Raw genomic sequence first — 18282 nt, 5'->3', positions numbered from 1 at the left:
CCCTCTCTTTGCAGACCCCTGCCCACTATCCTTTTATATATAGACTCCTCTCCTCTGCAATCAAGAACATCTTCTGACCAATAACAGTTGCATTCCAACTGACCTTAACCATCACAGGCTCCTCCTCCCTATCTGCATATGGAATCCCCACTGCCCATTCAACATGGTGCTTCTGCTCTCACAGGTTCCTTCTCCCTATCTGCATATGGAATCCCCACTGCCCAATCAGGTGCTTCTGCTTGCAAACTCTATCAGCCAATCGCCTCCTTTCTACCACGTCCCCACGCACGTTCCGTCTTGGAGAGTTAATAATATAGATCCTCTGGGGTTTGACTGCCCCCTCAAAGGCAGGTGCTTCCTCATGTTTGTCTTATAAACAGGGCGGGAGACATTTCAGGGAAACAATGGAAACCCCAAGCATTGCTCAAATACCCTATGATTTACAACCATTATTGACTGTCAGTAATGTTTTGAACTTAGGTAGAGCATCCTGGAATTCATTGCTTCCATAAACAGAAGATACAGCATTGAATGAAGACAACAGCCCTGAATTTACAACTCTTGACACAGCCATTGAGAGATCCCTAACAGATAATTGAACCTTTCTGAGTGTCCTAATGAAGTTTTCAACAAGTGTTGTAGGCAGTTGTGTGGCAGACTTTGTAGATCTTCTTGCTTTCATTTTTGCAGGGTAGAAATGTCTTAGTATAGTCTTTAATTGACAAATTGACTGCTGCTGTGTAACCATCTCCATTTGTGCTCATTTATATTATTAGCATTGCTCTAGCCAGCAGCAGCTTGTTCTGAAGCATAAAAAGTCTATATTGGAGTATAATATTTCTATATTGGAGGAATAAATCATTCACAAATTATAGTTTTAAAGAATTTTGTTTGGAGAAAAAGAAGTGGTGTTTAGCTCCCAGAGTGTTAATAGGCTAATATAGAAGCAAAACAAAACTCTATGTAGGCCAGGAGGTTTGGTTTCTAAAGTATCCTATATCACTTCCACATAATATAATTCCTTATTCCTAATTAATTGGACTTCCCATGTCTTCCAAAATGATATAAGATCTTCAGTTTGCCATCAAAGGAAATGTAGGGAAAAAATAGCATGCGCAAAACCCCTTTTGGAATTAAGTCCAAATAATTAAAGAATAACATTGAAGGAGTCAATTATACCGAAAATAAGACAGTGTCTTATATGAATTTTAGCCCCAAAAAATGCACTAGGGCAATTAGCGGTACATCAGAAATTACTGCTAGGTCTTACTTTCGGGGTAGGTCTTACTTTCAGGGAAACAGGGTATATCATTAAAGGTCATTATAACTGAAGGCAATAATTGGGTGTCTGCTTCAAAACTAACAGAAGTCTATGGCCAACATAGGCTAATGCTGTGTAGGTCCGGGATGTAGCTAAAATTAAGTGGATGGGTTCAAAGTACTTGGGTCCCCCAGCTCCTAAGGGCCCCACAGCTCCACCCCTCCCTATTTTCTTCATTGCATTTTTGTGCAAGAGAGTGACCATTCTGCTGCTCTCTCCATGCTCTAAGAGCACCTTTTAAAACTTATTAGCAGTCCCATGCAGTTGCTATGAATATCAGGGAAATGGTATTTTAAGAAAGGATGGATGAACCTTTTCTCTAATGTATATCCACTTTTCACAAAGCTGCTATTAGCCACGGAGTGGGGGAAAGACAGGCACAGCATCTGTATCTGTGTTTTTTTTAACCCCGCAGAAGGAATAGAAACGTCAGGGGGTGCAGTTTACATTGAACAAAGGACACACAGACAACACACACTAGTGAGCCTAAAAGGAATTAAATTATAATCTGAAGATAACATCTATCTAACATCGTGGGGTTTGGCCCTTGAAAGTCTATGCTATAAATAATTTGTTAGCGTTTAAAGTGCCCATGTTAAATTCCTTTAATTTTTGTGCACAATATTTATTTCCAACAGCAGTTATCTTTTTATCTCACTTGCTAATTGATACCTTGCCATGCAGATATCCTTATCACAGTAGGGCTTCCCTTTCTATATATCCACCCATCCAAAATTGCTGTTATTCCCTGGCCTGTGCCTATATTGCAACAAAAGCAGTGATCCAAAGCAAAAGTAAGACAAGACAGCTGTAGATATTAAGATTTTGTTGAATTAAATGAAATCAACTTAAGTGGGGAAAATGGAGCCATGTAGCAAAAAGCTTTATTTTTTTTTTAAAAAAAGGATATTAGTAATCTAAATAATAACTTCTCGAGGGTATACATGTTAGTGTTTTGCAACCAACACAATTCTGCAGCCCTCCAGGACATAATTATTTTATTTTTTATTTAAAATATTTTATACTGCCCAAAATTTACATCTTTGGATTGTTTACAAAAAAGTAAAGCATTAGTTAAAAGAAAACACCAAAAAGTTAAAACGTTATAACCATTTTAAAATTTTAAAATAATATTTTAAAACAGTATTAAAACTACTAAAATAATATTTAATTAAAAGCCTGGGTGAACAGATGTATCTTTAAGGATTTAATAAAAGCTGTCAGAGATGGGGAGGCTCTTATTTCAGCAGGGAGTGCATTCCAAAGTCTCAGGGCAGCAGCGGAGAAGACCCATCCCTGAGTAGCCACCAGGTGAGCTGGTGGCAACTGCAGATGGACCTCTCCTGACGATCTCAATGGGTAGTGGGGTTCGTGACGGAGAATACGTTCTCTTAAATACCCAGGGCCCAAGCCATTTAGGGCTTTATAGGTTATAATAATAAAGACCTTGTATTTTGCCCGGAAACATATCGGCAGCCAGTGTAGGTCCTTCAATACGAAAGTAATATGGTCTCTCCGAGATGACCCAGAGAGCAACCTGGCTACCGCATTCTGGACCAACTGTAGTTTCTAGACTACATGCAAGGCTAGCCCCACATAGAGCGCATTGCAGTAATCCAGTCTGGAGTTTATCAGCAGATGTACTACTGTTCTGAGGTTGTTTATCTCAAGAACAGATGCAGGTGGCGTATCCGTCGTAGCTGATAGAAAGCATCGTTAAGGTGTCTTCCAGCCATGGGCGTAACTGGGCGGGGGCAGCCAGGGCACGTGCCCTAGGTGCCACTGAGGGGGCGGGTGCCACTGCAGTGCCTGCCACCTCCATCCCATTGCCCACTTGCCCAGCCCCAAGGCCGCTCAGCCACTTGCCTGTTCGCCTTCTCTCCTGCTTGCCTTGCCCTCCGGCCTAGCAGCCTGCAAACTGTGATGCAGCTCCTTCTCTCCCTGCCTCTCAGCTGATCGGCGGGTGGGCCGGGCTTCCAGAAAGGCCTCCGTGTAGGCCTCCCTGAAGCCTGAACTCGAGTGCCGGCTGCTGCTCTTATCCACCGCAGTTCTCTCTGCCCAGCACAGACCAGCCTTTGCCTGCTTAATAGAGGTATGATGTGAATTCCTTTTTGTGCCCCCGCCCCCCACATAGGGATCTGCTTGCCATAGGGCTTTGATGTGGGGGTGGGGAGACTGAGAAGTCTCTGAATATTTAATGTAAAACAGATTGGAAAATTTGCTGGCTTAAAAAACAAAAACTATATAAAAAGGCCTATAAGTGGCTTGTTTCATGGCACAAAATTACAAATACATCTGGAACAAACAATATTATATTCATTCATTAATTCATTTATAAATGCACTTATGTTCAAGTTATTTTGCAACCCAGAAGGTCTGAGTGAGAACTGTGAAGCATGTGTTGTGCTTTTATTTTATTTTATTCTTCTTTTGTGTGAACTGCTCCCCAATAACTCACAGGGACTTCAGGGTAAATCTGGACAACATGTGAATGCAGCACCTCCATTCCAGAGGAGATGTGTGTTACAGCGCTTTAAAAGCCTCGTGTAAAAACCTCCTGGAATCAAACTTTACTGAATTTGTTCAGAATTCTGAGAAAACAAACATAGGCTCACACTCCATGGTTGAAAGTCTCCTTTGCTAATCTGCAGCGAGGGGGCCATTTTAATAATTAGTGTTTCTAGTGTGTTCTAGGAATTAAAAGTAGCACAAATATATAGTACTCAATGTATATCACTATATATTGTGAAGTGTGCATGTGTGTATTCAGTGAAATGTATTTCCAGGCAGCATACTTATTTTGAAAGATCACACTTAAATCCTTGGGGGCCTGGGATGTGTGGAGGCCCTGGACTTTGAGAGGCTGGGGGCCCATTTTAAAATCTCGTCTCTGGGCCCACTCCAACCTTGCTATGCCCCTGGCAGAATAGATACATATGTATTGATCACTACACATGGGTTTCTGCACAACGCCTGCACAGAAAAAACTTCCATGTAGAAAATGTGTCTCTTGTAAATTGACCCTGAATTTTTCATCCATGACTGGGATATCTGAAAGTTAGAGTCAATAATAAAAGAACAGCACACTGCTTGTGACAGGAAGGGGCAAATTACAATGATTTCTTAGTCTGGCAGGGGCTGGTTTTGGCCCTGGCAGAACTTGGCTGTCTACTCCTGTTGCAAATTCCTCTGTCTAGTGTGGCAAACTAATGTATCGTCCTCCCTCCTGGTGCCAAAGTAAGCACTAGTGTGGTGAATGCGCATATAACAATCATCCTGTTGCACATATAACAATCATCCTGGACTGCTGGCCTATCATGAGCCAACAGTCATCACAAGACAAAGGCTGGCAGGAATCATTCACTGGTTTATCGGCTCTCCCCTGCCCCCGCCACCTTCTTCTTCCCCTATTTTGCTAGTGGCTATTTGGGCAGGTGATCCTCTAGGGCAAAGTCATGTTTTTTAAAAAGCATGAGATGAGACAGAAAACAACACTTGGAATCCTCACATAACTCACATAACAGGGGCACAATTTCAGTGTTTGTCCTAGGCACTAATCTCCCTAGATACGTCCCTGCTCCTGGCCTTTGCACTGTGGCCAATCAACTTCCACACAACTTCCAAGTGTTCATTATGGGCAGCCTGGTGGAGAGGGGTGTATTGGTCTTCATCACAGACATTTACCGGAGCCAGATTTTGAGACAGGAGCCTTTGTACTGTAAGAAGCCTATTTTTTTCAGCTGCCCAAAGGAGAATCTTGTCTGGGTTGTTGTCTGGATATGCCTCTATAACTGCAAGTGATGCAGTAAATAAGGACTACAAACTGGGCATTGATCCCAATCAACCTATCAAACAAACAAAAAATCTTCTCTGCTCCAACTCTGTGTACACATACAGATGAACCTTGCAAACTCTATACCTCTATTTGGTCATTTGGTGGCAAACATTCCCACTGATGCCTTCACTTGGGCTGATATCTGCCAGCACCCCATCACCGACTCCAGGCAGGCATTTAGGGAGGTTATGACCTCTCCTGATGAGGCCCGGATCCAGAAGCACCCCCAGACTGCATACCTGTTCCTTATGGGGAAGTGTGACCCCATCCAGAACAGGCAGATCAAACTCATCTCCCGAGTTTTGACCCCGCACAATAAGTACCTCCATCTTATCTGGATTCAGTCTCAGTTTGTTATCCCTCATCCAGCCCATCACCACCTCCAGGCAGGCATTTAGGGAGGTTATGCCTTCTCCTGATGATATATAGCATATATATCATTTATGTTTTCTATCCCGATAATATATAACATATGTATCATTTCAGGGATATTAATCTTATCTTATTTACACCCCTCTCCTAACACCATAATTTGTACATAGGGACCACTGAATTCAGTGAAACATACACATACGTATACATTATTCTTAAGATCTCTGCTTTCACCTTAAAAGAGATTGTGCCCAACCTAACTCAGCATCTGATTATCTGTGAAATGATCTTGCTTAGTTCTAATGTGTAAATACCATATTTCATTAGTATTGCATTACATTATGAACGCAGGAACTGTTTTTACAAGAAAATAAACTGTGACAACAAGAACAAAAACAGCACTTATAATCTACTTAGAAATGATGTTATTTATCAGGATTTCCATAAGCATATACTTCATCTCTAAGGTTTTGGTCCAAAAAGGATTATTAAACCAAAAAATCAGCATCCTTCTCCTCACTTCCACCCCAATGTTGAGATAGAAAACTTGTAAGCATATATGTTAGCATCCAGATGAAACAAAACAATTTTTTGAGCCAAAATAATTTGGAGGTTTTTTCATTATTGTAAAAAAAGAGAAAGAAAAAGAAAATCCTCTATTTGACAAAAGATTTTCCCTTATAAAAATGCAAAATCCAAACATACAAATTGATGGGTTTTTTCATCAATTCAGCTCAGCTCTAATATATATTGCTATCACAATGTGAACAAAGAGTAGATGCTAAAAGACCTGTCATTAGGTAAAACAATGCCCACATTTGCATGTAATGTGGAACTGTGGGACCAAGGGACCTGCAGTTCCACATCCTCTCCCCCCACTCTCTCATCTGAATTCAGACATTCAAGAGAGCTGCATTTCTGCAGTCAGTGAAACTGGAGAGAGGCAGTGGAGCAGGCTGTGTGGGTTCCCTTCTTCACAGAAGGACAGCCTGCACAGCCAATCAGGCCAGAGTTGAGGGAGGAGCTGCCTCCTTCAACTCTGGTTCCAGGGCCAGCAGTCTGTGGTTCTGAATTCTGACATACCACAGGCTGCCTGGAAACTTGGGTTGTGACGACGAAACTCACTACAATCCAAGGTTTCGGATTGGAGTCCCAATCTGAACCCTCGGCTTCGCTTCTATGCCTGACTGTGGTTCTCTGCATTCGGACGTAACGTCTGTGGAACTGCAGGCCTATTCAACTGCGGTTCTGCATTATGTGTGAATGCAGCCAATGAGTAACACAATTTTTATACTATAGGCTAGCATGAAGGTTTGTTGGCTTTTACTAACATAAATAATGATCCAACATTTTTTAAAAAAGTTTATTTTTCTTGGTCTCTAATTTTTTAGAACGTTTTGCTGTCATGTTTTTAAAACTGATCTCTGGGACCACAAGGGTTCAGCTCTAATTCCCCTTGTAAAAATCACCCATCCTCCCATACACACACATGTGTATGCATAGACATACACACACTCACTGCATTACCTAAAACAGATGACATACAAGTCAAATTAGTAGAGTAAATCTAAAGTGGATATTAAAACTTTGCTAGGATATATTGGGATCAAAGATTATCCAAATCAACAAAATCAATATTTCTTCAACCAAGACATGAACAAAGCCAAGCATCCTTCCCTGAAAACAGGCCCTCTCATTTGGATGCAAAAAGGGATATTAACCAGCAATTCCTATCAGCCACAATATAGCTCAAACTAAGAAGAATGTTCTTACACAGTGGAATATTGGCTCCATGATATGACAGGAAGAGCTAACTTCAACTTTGAACAGATTAGAAAACTTTCTCAAAGTATGCTTTTATATACAGATATCACTGTGTGATTCCCTTCTGCACAGAACTATAAGATATGGATATCAACAGACTATCATACCTGAGGTAAAAACATTTCCAGCCTTTGGGGCATGTAAAGAAGCTAAAGCTATGGCTGACAGAGAATTTTTATCTGTTCTCAGCTCCAGAGAATTCCCTGCACAGATCTTTGTTATTTGCTTCAGTTCTACCTTCCAAAGTGGGGGGGGGAGTGGGGGGCACATTGCCTTATATTAATTACCTGTCTGTTAATTACCCCCTAGCTTACTGGACAAACAAGTACCTTTCAGAGTGGTGATTCTCTTTATATTTAGCAAGGGGTGGGTTACTGGCCCTATTCAGACCCAGCACAGAATTGCTCCAGTGGCTGTTGCTGGTGTCTACCTTGTATTTCCCTTTAGACTGTGATCCCTTCGAGGACAGGGAACCATTTTCCTATAATTCATTTCGTATGTAAACTGCTTTGAGAACTTTTATATGGCTTTTCATATATACTTTTGTTGAAAAGTCTCTCTCTCTCTCACACACACACACACACACACACACTCTTTCAGAAAGTACTCAAGTTTGAGAGACTTATTAATGGAGAACCAGAGTACCTGCAGGCAAGGAGGGAGCTACTAGTAGTCTTGGGGTGAGCTGCGCATATGTCGGTCTTCAAAAAATCTGAAGGTGGGGGAACCATAAGCTGGCCAAAAAATTCCTCCCAACTGCCCAACTGACTAACAATGTTAGTCAATCGAAGAGAATGTTTGTAGACTCAGAATGCAAGCAAGTGGGCAGAGCTAGCGGAACTCTGTGGCAAGGGGTGGGGGAGGAGGGCTTGCACAAAGAGCGGGAATTTTTTTGCCACTAGAAGAATGCCCCCACAAAACAACCCCTTCTGCTTCTGAGGGGAAAAGGTGCCTAAAACATTCACCTGGCTTAGGCACAGCCTTAGGTAACACATACACATCAGGGACACATGGCAGCATTTTGTTGTGTGTCCATACTCATAATAGTCACAGTAATCACCTGTGCTCTGCTCCCAAAAAAATCCAAAACATTTTCACTTTTTTTCACCAAGTGACACATGTGTTGTCCCAACTAGTACAGAAGTTCTGTTCCTGCAAAGGGACAATGTTTGCCAATTTCACTTTTCCTTTCCTGTCCCCACCCCCACCCAATCTGCAACTAAGGATCCCTCAGTGCTCAGGGACATGTTTTCAAGGGGCAGGAGGATGCAGGCAGAATGGCAGGATTGGCAAAAATTGCCCCTCCTTGCCCAAATGGAAATTCTTCCATTCATGAAGGTGAATGGAACCAACACATTATTTTTAATCTAACCACACAAAGGGGAAGACAGGAGAATAAAGGAAGATGGGAAAATTTCCCCTCACTGTATTTTTCCATAAGGTGGACATTTTTCTAGATGTTTAGATGTTTCCATTTCTAAAAATTCATTGGTATCACATTGCTGTGATTAACCCATGACTCTTCAAAAGAGAATAGCTACCTCCTTTTATAAGACAAAAGAATGAGGGCAGATTCACATTCTACCTGGAAGTAGAAGGACATTCAGCTCTACTTCTCCCTTTCATCAGTCTCAGGTGAAGCACTGGATGTACTAGATTGGTAATTTGAAATCAGCAACGGACTGTATGAGGAGAAACTGAAGTTGAATTCAGATAAGACAAAGGTACTGCTAGTAGGCAATTCATCTGATCTGAAAGATGGTGGTCGACCTGTTCTAAATGCATTTGAACTCTCTCTAGAAGCAAGGGGAAGGAGGTGCAGTTCTACTTTTCATGTGGCTGCTGAAACAAAAACATTCAAATTGGAGATGAACAAGCAGAAGCATTCTTACCCCCCGGACCTTGGGGCCCTGGTCAGTGGCCTACAAGGTCCGGGGGTGCCTCCTCTGTAAGCCCCCACCGCGAGACCAAATCATGATCTGGCCAGTAGTTCTAGCTGTTATGTGCGCGGCTGGTTTGGGGGTGAGTTGAGCAGGCATCCACCCCCCGTGGTGGCAGTGGGCAGAGTGGGAGCGGCTGCTGGGCCTGACCGTTCAGCCCAGCAGCCCTTGAGAACTTCTGTTCAAACTGCGCAGGTGCACTGGAGTGCCTCACAGTTCTCAAGGGCTGCTGGGCTGAATGACCAGGCCCAGCGGCCGCTCCCTCTCTGCCTGCTGCTGCCACAGGGAGGATGCCTGTTCAACAAACCCCTCCCGGCCATTCACATGGCGGCTCGAATTACTGGCAAGATCGGCAATTTGGCCTTGTGGCAGGGGCAGTCCGGGCGCCCAAACTACCTAGGTGCACCACTGAGAACAAGATGCTTCTTCATCAGTTTCACATCTCTACTATACAAGTTCCTTTTTGAACTTTACTACAAGCATGTGAAAAGAGGATGTAGAATTCACTGCTGCTTCCTCCTCTCTCCTGTGCCTCCACATCCAGGTGATGTACAAAGTGACTCCATAGCAACATTTCTAACAAAGGAACAGAAAAAGAACTCTAGCCTTTCTCTGAGTTGACGTATGATACAAGTGCATTTGTTCTGAAGTCCAGATGTACATTTTTTAAAAAATAAACTGACATGGAATCACGTTTTCCATCTGAACAACATATTTCAGAATATATAGGGCCTGGTTATTTAAAGACCTTCTGCCATGGTCGGTATCACTAAGACTGTGCACCAATGTTTCCAAAATCTAGAATGACATAATATTTGAACTCTAATCCATACATTTTCAGAACTGAGCTGTTAGTAAAAAGCCCTGTATCAGACAGGAACACTAAAATAAAAATGGCTGAAGAAGCTCAAGCTGACACCAAAATACTAGGAAGTAAAAACTTTATTATAAAACAACTGCAGTTTAGATCAGAAAAACAGTCTGTTCAGATGGGCTTTTGACCGGAAAACATTTCCAGTGTACAGCACAGAAAAGTATAAAGGTCCAAAATAAAAGACTCCAGTTATGTAAATTTATAGCTATGGCCATACCAAGTTGAGTTGAGTTATCTGAAGCAGACTTTTTCTTTACAAGAAAACTATCTTCAACAGTGTATAACCAAAGATTCTCCCCATAATGAAGACCATTAAAAGTTATGATTGCAGAGCATCCCCTTGCCAGTCCAATTTGTTGTTGCAGCTTCAATAGAAAGACTTTTATTTCCCATAGAGATTCCAGTAATTTAAGAATGTAATTGGAAGAAAAACAGAGGTTAATAGTCAAGCCTTAGAGGGGACTCTGAATTAGTCCTATTCATACATTATATTCAACACTCATACAATGATTGTACAGAGTACAGATCTGTACACAGGTACACTTATTCACACATTATGCTGAAAACAGGTACAGCAGACCACTTCCTATCTGTACCATGCATTTGCGTAGCCCACACCCAGGTTCACTTTTAGAATGAACATAGGTGTTCACACAAATACATGTAAGAGTGTACAGACATCTATATACTCATATAGCATAATATCTGAATAGGGCTTAGGGAAGGTTGGCCCCTGGGATGAGGAGTGGGCTGCTAGAGGACTGGTGAATGCAGCCAAGAGTTTTTCCAGAGACAACTGAGATAGTAACGGCTGAAAAGCTGGCTGCCATCCTGCATAAACTGCCGGGATGGCACTTGGTAGGACTGCTAGCATTCTGGTGTGGCATTCTCTCATTACCATCACCTCACTAAATTCACCTTTGCTGAGAGGAATGACTGGTCCTCCTGAGCCAGAGAGGTGGGGGGAGGCACATTTGGGACACATTTCCACATGGGATGGCGCTAGAACAGAGGTCTCAAAACTGCAGTCCTCCAGCTACTGGATTACAACTCCCATCATCCCATTTACTCTGTTCAATAGCCAAGGATGGTGGCAGTTGTACTCCAACACCTGCAGGAAGGCTATAGTTTGCCCTAAAAGTACTAATATTCTGATCCCTCATGGAGCTGTGGGTAGGACTATTGGTCCACCTAGCTTAGTATTGTCTACACAGACTGGCAGTGCCTTTTCCAAGGTTTCATGCAGGAATCATTTCCAGCCCTAGCTGGATGAACCTGGGACCTTCTCCATGCAAAGCAGATGCTCTTCCACTGAACTACCATTCCACAGAGAGCCAGTGCAGTGTAGTGGTTAGAGGGTTAGACTGCAGCCAGGCAGATCAAAAAGTTCATTCAGTCATGTAACTCACTTGGTGACTCTGGATTAGATACTTAACTCTCAATCTAACCTACCTCACAGGGTTGTTGTGAGGATAAATCATAACCATGTGCACTGCACTGGGTTCCAGGGAGGAACAGAAGGATATACATATAAAAATAAATAGATAAAAATAAGTAACACCTCTTTTGAGGGGGGAAAGTGCTATTGATAAACTACCATTTAAAAAAAAGGTTATTACTGTCAATTTATTGATAGCAGTTATAAGAAAATTATATCATCATTTATGAATTGTGGAATATGAGATTTTCCTCTGACAGTTCAAAAATGAGCAAAGAGGAAATATATAAGATGGCTACAAATTTGTTCCCAATACCATAACGTTGGTTCCATAAACTAGTTTTGAAAAGAAAAGAAAAAAAAACACCCTATGGCCTGCATTATCTGCACCCAAGGTAATGAGTTAATAATATAATATCTGAAATAAAGAGGAAATTGTCCAAAATTTGAATTTTTGAGATACATGCATCTACCATGAAGGCTATGTGAAAACATCCAAGTTGCTCATATAGTGCAATCAGTAACATTTTCCAAAAAGAAAAAGAAAAACTTTCAAAGCTTTACATAGGTAGTAATTTAAATTCTCCAACAAAGTCAAGAATATTAACCATCCATATGTGATCAGTATAGGACACCTGCATGTTCATCATTCAACTGGGCAAAGAGGCACCTTTTTAATGTGGTGATTCCCTTTATTTAGCAGGGGGAGAGAAACTGGCCCTATCCACCCCCAGCACAGCATCCCTCCAGTGACTGTTGCTAGTGTCCATCTTGTGTTTCTTTTTAGATTGTGAGCCCTTTGGGGACAGGGATCCATTTATTATTTTATTTTATTTTATTTTAGTCTATCATCTATCTATCTATCTATCTATCTATCTATCTATCTATCTATCTATCTATCATTTCTCGATGTAAATTGCTTTAGAAACTTTTATTGAAAAGTGGTATATAAATATTAGAGTCTATGGGGATGCAGGGGTTAGATTCTCAGACTCAGAAAAAACTACCCCAACACAAACACAAAAACCCACTGAAATGTGACAAATAAAATGCCCTACCGTGCCCCACGGGTCTCCTGGCATCCAGCAATAACCGCCCCCAATGCCCCAGGTTATCCCCAGAATTGTGGATTTTAAAAAGGGGAGGCTGATATGAGACACAAATGACAAAATGGTGAACAAAATGGTCATTGAAGATGACCTCCATGGTCACTTCCGGCCCTCTAGGAACTACAGATACGTGAGTTTTAACCCTTTTGTATCCATGGATAATGAAACTGGGTGTCAATTAGACACCTGTGAATATGCGAAACCATGGCTATAGAATCCGCATATAACATGGTTCTCCTGTACTACACTTTTGAAACAATCATAATAAATCCAGCCCTGAAGCTTTCTTTTCCAACATCCCTTCAAGTACAGTACTTTCAAAAGAATACTTCACACATTCAACTATCAGTAATCAAGGAATGAGATATAAAATTATGCGTATTCACATATAAAGCAGTTGGAGAAAAGTCGATTTGAGTAACTATTCTGCCTGCAAGCCAGGAATATATTTTTGTTAACTTTTATTTATTTTATTACAATTTTAACTTGTCCTTCCACCAAGGAGCTCAGGGAAGCATACACAGTTTCTCCTCTATGTATCCTCATAACCGGTGGGGTAGGGTTAGGCTCGGAGAGAATGACTGAGCCATGATGACCCAGTGAGTTTCATGGCTAAATGAAGGTTTTAATGTGGGTCTCCCTAGTCTGAGTCCAATATTCAGGCCATAATAATCAATTTTAAAACTGCCACCATGAGATAATTTCCAAGTCTGCTACTGTGCAGCAGTTCCATTGTACACATTAAAACATAGGTTAAACTAAATCAAATGATTAAACTAAGCTCTTACCGTTATGAGCCCAAATTTTCACCAGGGGTCAGAGTAGTTGCTTGTTTTTATGGGAAGCAAATCACTCATTTGTCGATGTGTTTGACCTCATGCTGCTGTTTTCTATTCTCCAGCTTCAAGTGTTGGATGTGCTGAAAGAATCAAATGAGAAAAGTCAGTCACAAAGCTAGCATGCCACCAGAGCAGATAGCTTATTTTTATTGTTATCCTTTCCTCTTGAGACTGAAGATGTTAGGCAGTATTAATTGCTTTCAGTTGGATCAGAATACCTTCTCACACTGGAAGTCAGAAGAGATAGCTTGCAATACTTAATACATCCTTTTAGTGGACCTTTCTCTCTCTCTCTCTCTCTCTCTCTCTCTCTCTCTCAGAGCTTCCTATCCAATATCTCATAGAACAATAGCACAAAAGGACATTTTTTTGCACTACTTTTTGGTGATCCACTCATATGAGCTTTGTTAGGAAGAGAGTACAATGGGCTAAGCCCTCATTCTTTTTTAATTTTTTTTTGAAAGATGGATAAGGAATAGAGTAATTGAAGTTTTTAAAATACAAGCTTTATCTTTGTCATTTTGATTGCAAATACATCCATGCCTTGACTATGCTATTTGCCATTAAAAAGTTGATACTGTTGAACAAGCAAATAAGTTTTTACAGAATCGTATATTTAAAATCAAGCGAAAAGGAGCATTTCAAGGAAACATTTTTTGGTAAGTCTGGGAGGGGTGGGGTGGGGAATAGCAAAGCAACAGCATTTTAGATGTTTTCATACTACTTCTGAACATAGAAAGATACACTGTGATGACATAAAATTATGATATTCAATCTAATATTATGTTAAGTGATTAGTGCAAATTACAGTGGCTTATTTTTCATTTATGCTACAGTTCCCTAGTAGGAGTTTAGAAACAGGGACAGTAATGGGACTTTACACATAATGCTTAAATCTACATTAATCAGTTGATAGGAAATTACTGGAAAAATAATTCTGTTTTCCATCTAAAGTGGGTAGAAGTATCACAGAAAAAAACAGTACAGGACATTTATGAGGCCAGGCCAGAATACTAATTCCTTCTATGTGCTTTACTATTATCAGTGAAGAGCTCTAGAAAAGAGCAGAGCTGTGTGTACTCTGTGCTAAACCCCTGTCCCACAGGGCTGAGAACTAAGATAATTCAAGTTCCGTTGGTTCATAAGTTACACCAGTTAAGCAAAATACATAGTTTCTATTTATGTTGTATGATATAGTCTGCTTTAGCTAGTCATGGAGAAAGGCAAGAAGTTATATAGGCACTTTGAGGATGCTGTGGAGAATCCTGTTCTGACACAAAGGCTCCGTTTGGACATAATGCCAAACCAGAGGTAAACGTGCCAAAAGTGGGAGTTTGTGATCGTCTGAATGCATGTAGCTGTGGTTTTGTCATCCAACTGCAGCTCTGTTTTTGCTTCAAATTCAACCAGAATTTGAACCCTCAGCTTGTTGCATGTTTCACTGCTGAAACCTGAGGTTTGAAGGCACCATTGTGTCATCCAAATTCTGCTGCCACTATAACCTGGGTTTTGTGCACAAACTCCTCCCACAAACATAGAGAGGCAGACCAGAAATGCATCAATTCTAGGGTGGCCGCTTTTCTCACTGACTGCCTCTCAAAGCAGTTGTTCCATCCTCTGCTATCTCCTCACTCCTGCTGCTGCTTGGAACAGGGGTGCCATGTCCCTAGAGTTCATGCTTTATTTATTTATTTATTTATTCATTCATTCATTCATTCATTCATTTGATTTCTATACTGCCCTTCCAAAAATGTCTCAGGGCAGTTTACACAGCGAAATAATAAATAAATAAAATGGATCCCTGTCCCAAAGGGCTCACAATCTAAAAAGAAACATGAGATACACACCAGCAACAGTCACTGGAGGTACTGTGCTGGGGGTGGATGGGCCAGTTCCTCTCCCCCTACTAAATAAAGAGAACCACCACATTAAAAGGTGCCTCTTTGCCAAGTTAGAAGGGACAGAACCAGGACAGAACCACCGAAAGCCCACTTTCCCCTGAGTGTTCTGGATCTTGCGTATTCCTCAGCAAAAAAAAGGATAAGAGGACAAGACAGAGACAGCAGAAAAGGTCCCCAACAATTCATCACTGCAGTGCTTTGTTCACAAACACATTAAGCCTTATGACACAAACAACTGAATGCATTTCTGACCACACACATCTCAATTGCCCTCAGTCCCACCATCCTTCCATCATAAGAATAGGGGCTTGTGCATGGCTTTATTTTCATGTGGCAGGTTTCCATCCACACCTATGTTGCACCTGTATCCCATGTCACTTGTGTTATGTACTGTAGGACTTTTTGGTTTGAGAGACTTCACCAATGTACCAGAATACCAATATACCAGTGTGCCATTAAGTCATAGTCCAAGAGATCCCTCCAATGTGCAAATGCACCCTTAAGCTATCAAAATTAGGGAGGGCTCAGCCACTGGGTGTGTGAGGAGACACAAGGAATCAGACCAGGGATGTCTTTTGTAGCTTTGCTTGAGGAAATATTTCAAGAATTGCAATGAATGTTGGCTCCTGGTAAGCAAAGGCTAATCCTTCTAAAGCAAGTCTATCTAACAAAGGAGAGGTGAGAAGGGAAGAAGGGAAATGGGGAGAGGAGGGGGGATGTTTGTTACCAAAAGGGGCAGGGAAAACATTGACTGCCCAGTTCATGGTTTATCCCATTGACTGAGGATGTTGGGGTTTGAAGAAAAGATGTGGTGCATGATGCTGGGATGCAAGAAATGCTGCATCATTGCAGTAAAGATGTGCCTTCTGGACCTGCCCTCTGATGATCTGGACTGGACCTCAGGGTTTTATATTCCTCCTAGCCTTTGATGATTCAGGGGAGTCAGCCCTCCCTTCCTTAGGGATCTAATTATACCATCTTCGATGCCATCCTCCTGGTCTCTGATTCCAGAAAATGTTGTTGTTCTCTCACCCTCCAGTCCTATCATCACAAATGGCTCCACATTCTAGTCCTTGTCTCCTGCTCCCCATTTTATAATTTATTTTATTTATTTTTACATTTCTATACTGCCTTTCATTAAAAACACAACCCCAAGGCAGTTTACAAAAATTAAAACATACAATACAAAAGCCATAAAAAACATCAAGCTAAAAACATATAAAAACAGCCATAAAAACAATACAACAGATAAAAACACACAAAAGCCGCAGTAAAATTATGTAAAAGCCTGGGTAAAAAGCCAAGTCTTTACAAGCTTTCTAAAAGCCGTGATGGAGTCCGAGGAACGAATGGCCACTGGGAGAGCATTCCAGAATCTAGGAGCAGCAACAGAGAAGGCCCTGTCCCGAGTGCACGACAGCCTGGCCTCCTTCATTGTCGGCACCCGGAGCAGGGCCCCCTCAGATGTCCTTGTCAGGTGGGCAGCAACCCTTGGGAGCAGGCGGTCCCTCAAATACCCCAGGCCCAAACCGTTTAGGGCTTTAAAGGTCAAAACCAGCACCTTGAATTGGACCCGGAAACGAACCGGCAGCCAGTGCAGCTCTTTCAAAATGGGGGTGATATGTTCCCAACGGGCAGCTCCGGATAAAACCCTCGCTGCCACGTTTTGCACTAGCTGCAGTTTCTGGATATTCTTCAAGGGCAGGCCCACGTAGAGCGCATTACAGTAATCCAGCCACGGCGTGACTAAGGCGTGGGTAACCGTGGCCAGATCTGCCTTCTCGAGAAAGGGACGCAGCTGGCGCACCAGCCGAAGCCGTGCAAAGGCACCCCTGGCCACCACCTCCACCTGAGCTTCCAAAAACAGAGCCGGGTCCAGTAGTACCCCCAAGCTGCGTACTTGCTCCTTCAAGGGGAGTGCAACCCCATCCAGAACCAGTAGAATCGCCTCATCCTGATTAGCTCTCCTACTGACCAACAGTACCTCCATCTTATCCAGATTCAATTTCAGTTTGTTAGCCCACATCCAACCCATCACGGCCTCCAGCCCCCGATTCAGGACATCCACCGCCTCCCTAGGATCAGATGACAAGGAGAGACAGAGCTGAGTGTCATCCGCATATTGCTGACAACTCAGTCCAAGTCCCCGGATGACCTCTCCCAGCAGCTTCATGTAAATGTTAAACAGCATGGGGGACAAGACCGATCCCTGCGGGACCCCACAGGCCAACGGCCACGGGGCCGAGCAGTAGTCCCCCAGCACCACCTTCTGGACCCTCCCCCCAAGAAAGGACTGGAACCACTGCAACGCAGTGCCTCCGATTCCCATACTCGAGAGGCGGCCCAGAAGGATACCATGGTCGATGGTATCGAACGCCGCCGAGAGGTCCAGCAGAACCAACAGGGACGCACTCCCCCTGTCTAATTCCCAGCGTAGGTCATCCACCAGAGCGACCAAGGCAGTCTCAGTCCCATACCCGGGGCGGAAGCCAGATTGAAAAGGGTCCAGATAATCCACATCATCCAAGACCCACTGCAGCTGGGACGCCACCAAACGCTCCATCACCTTGCCCAGAAAGGGAAGGTTAGACACAGGTCTATAGTTGTCCAGGTTGGAAGGATCAAGGGAGGGCTTTTTTAATAGAGGTCTTACCACCGCCTCCTTAAGGCACGATGGCATCCTGCCCTCCCTTAATGAAGCATTAACGATCACCTCCAACCATCTGCCCGTCCCCTCCCTGGCAGCTTTTATTAGCCATGAAGGGCAAGGGTCAAGAGCGCACGAAGTCGCCCGCACACTGCCCAGGATCTTGTCCACATCCTCAGGCC

General features: G+C 42.6%; 1 protein-coding gene across 11 annotated transcripts in view; it reads right to left on the bottom strand.

Moving 5' to 3' along the window:
• The window catches only part of GULP1 (GULP PTB domain containing engulfment adaptor 1), a 307242-nt gene that overhangs the window by 165743 nt on the left and 123217 nt on the right, over window positions 1-18282 (bottom strand). For 10 of the 11 annotated variants that reach the window (XM_053284241.1, XM_053284237.1, XM_053284244.1 and 7 more), the window contains exon 2: window positions 13502-13632. The gene's annotated coding sequence lies outside the window, so the exon portion shown is untranslated. Of the gene's footprint in view, window positions 1-7997; window positions 8148-13501; window positions 13633-18282 lie in introns of those variants that run through there. The other variant, XM_053284239.1, reaches the window with a different exon arrangement.

Source organism: Hemicordylus capensis, chromosome 1, assembly GCF_027244095.1.
Source record: "Hemicordylus capensis ecotype Gifberg chromosome 1, rHemCap1.1.pri, whole genome shotgun sequence".
Taxonomy (NCBI): domain Eukaryota; kingdom Metazoa; phylum Chordata; class Lepidosauria; order Squamata; family Cordylidae; genus Hemicordylus; species Hemicordylus capensis.
The sequence above is the reverse complement of the archived record's forward strand: the minus strand, read 5'-3'. Positions and strand labels throughout refer to the sequence as shown.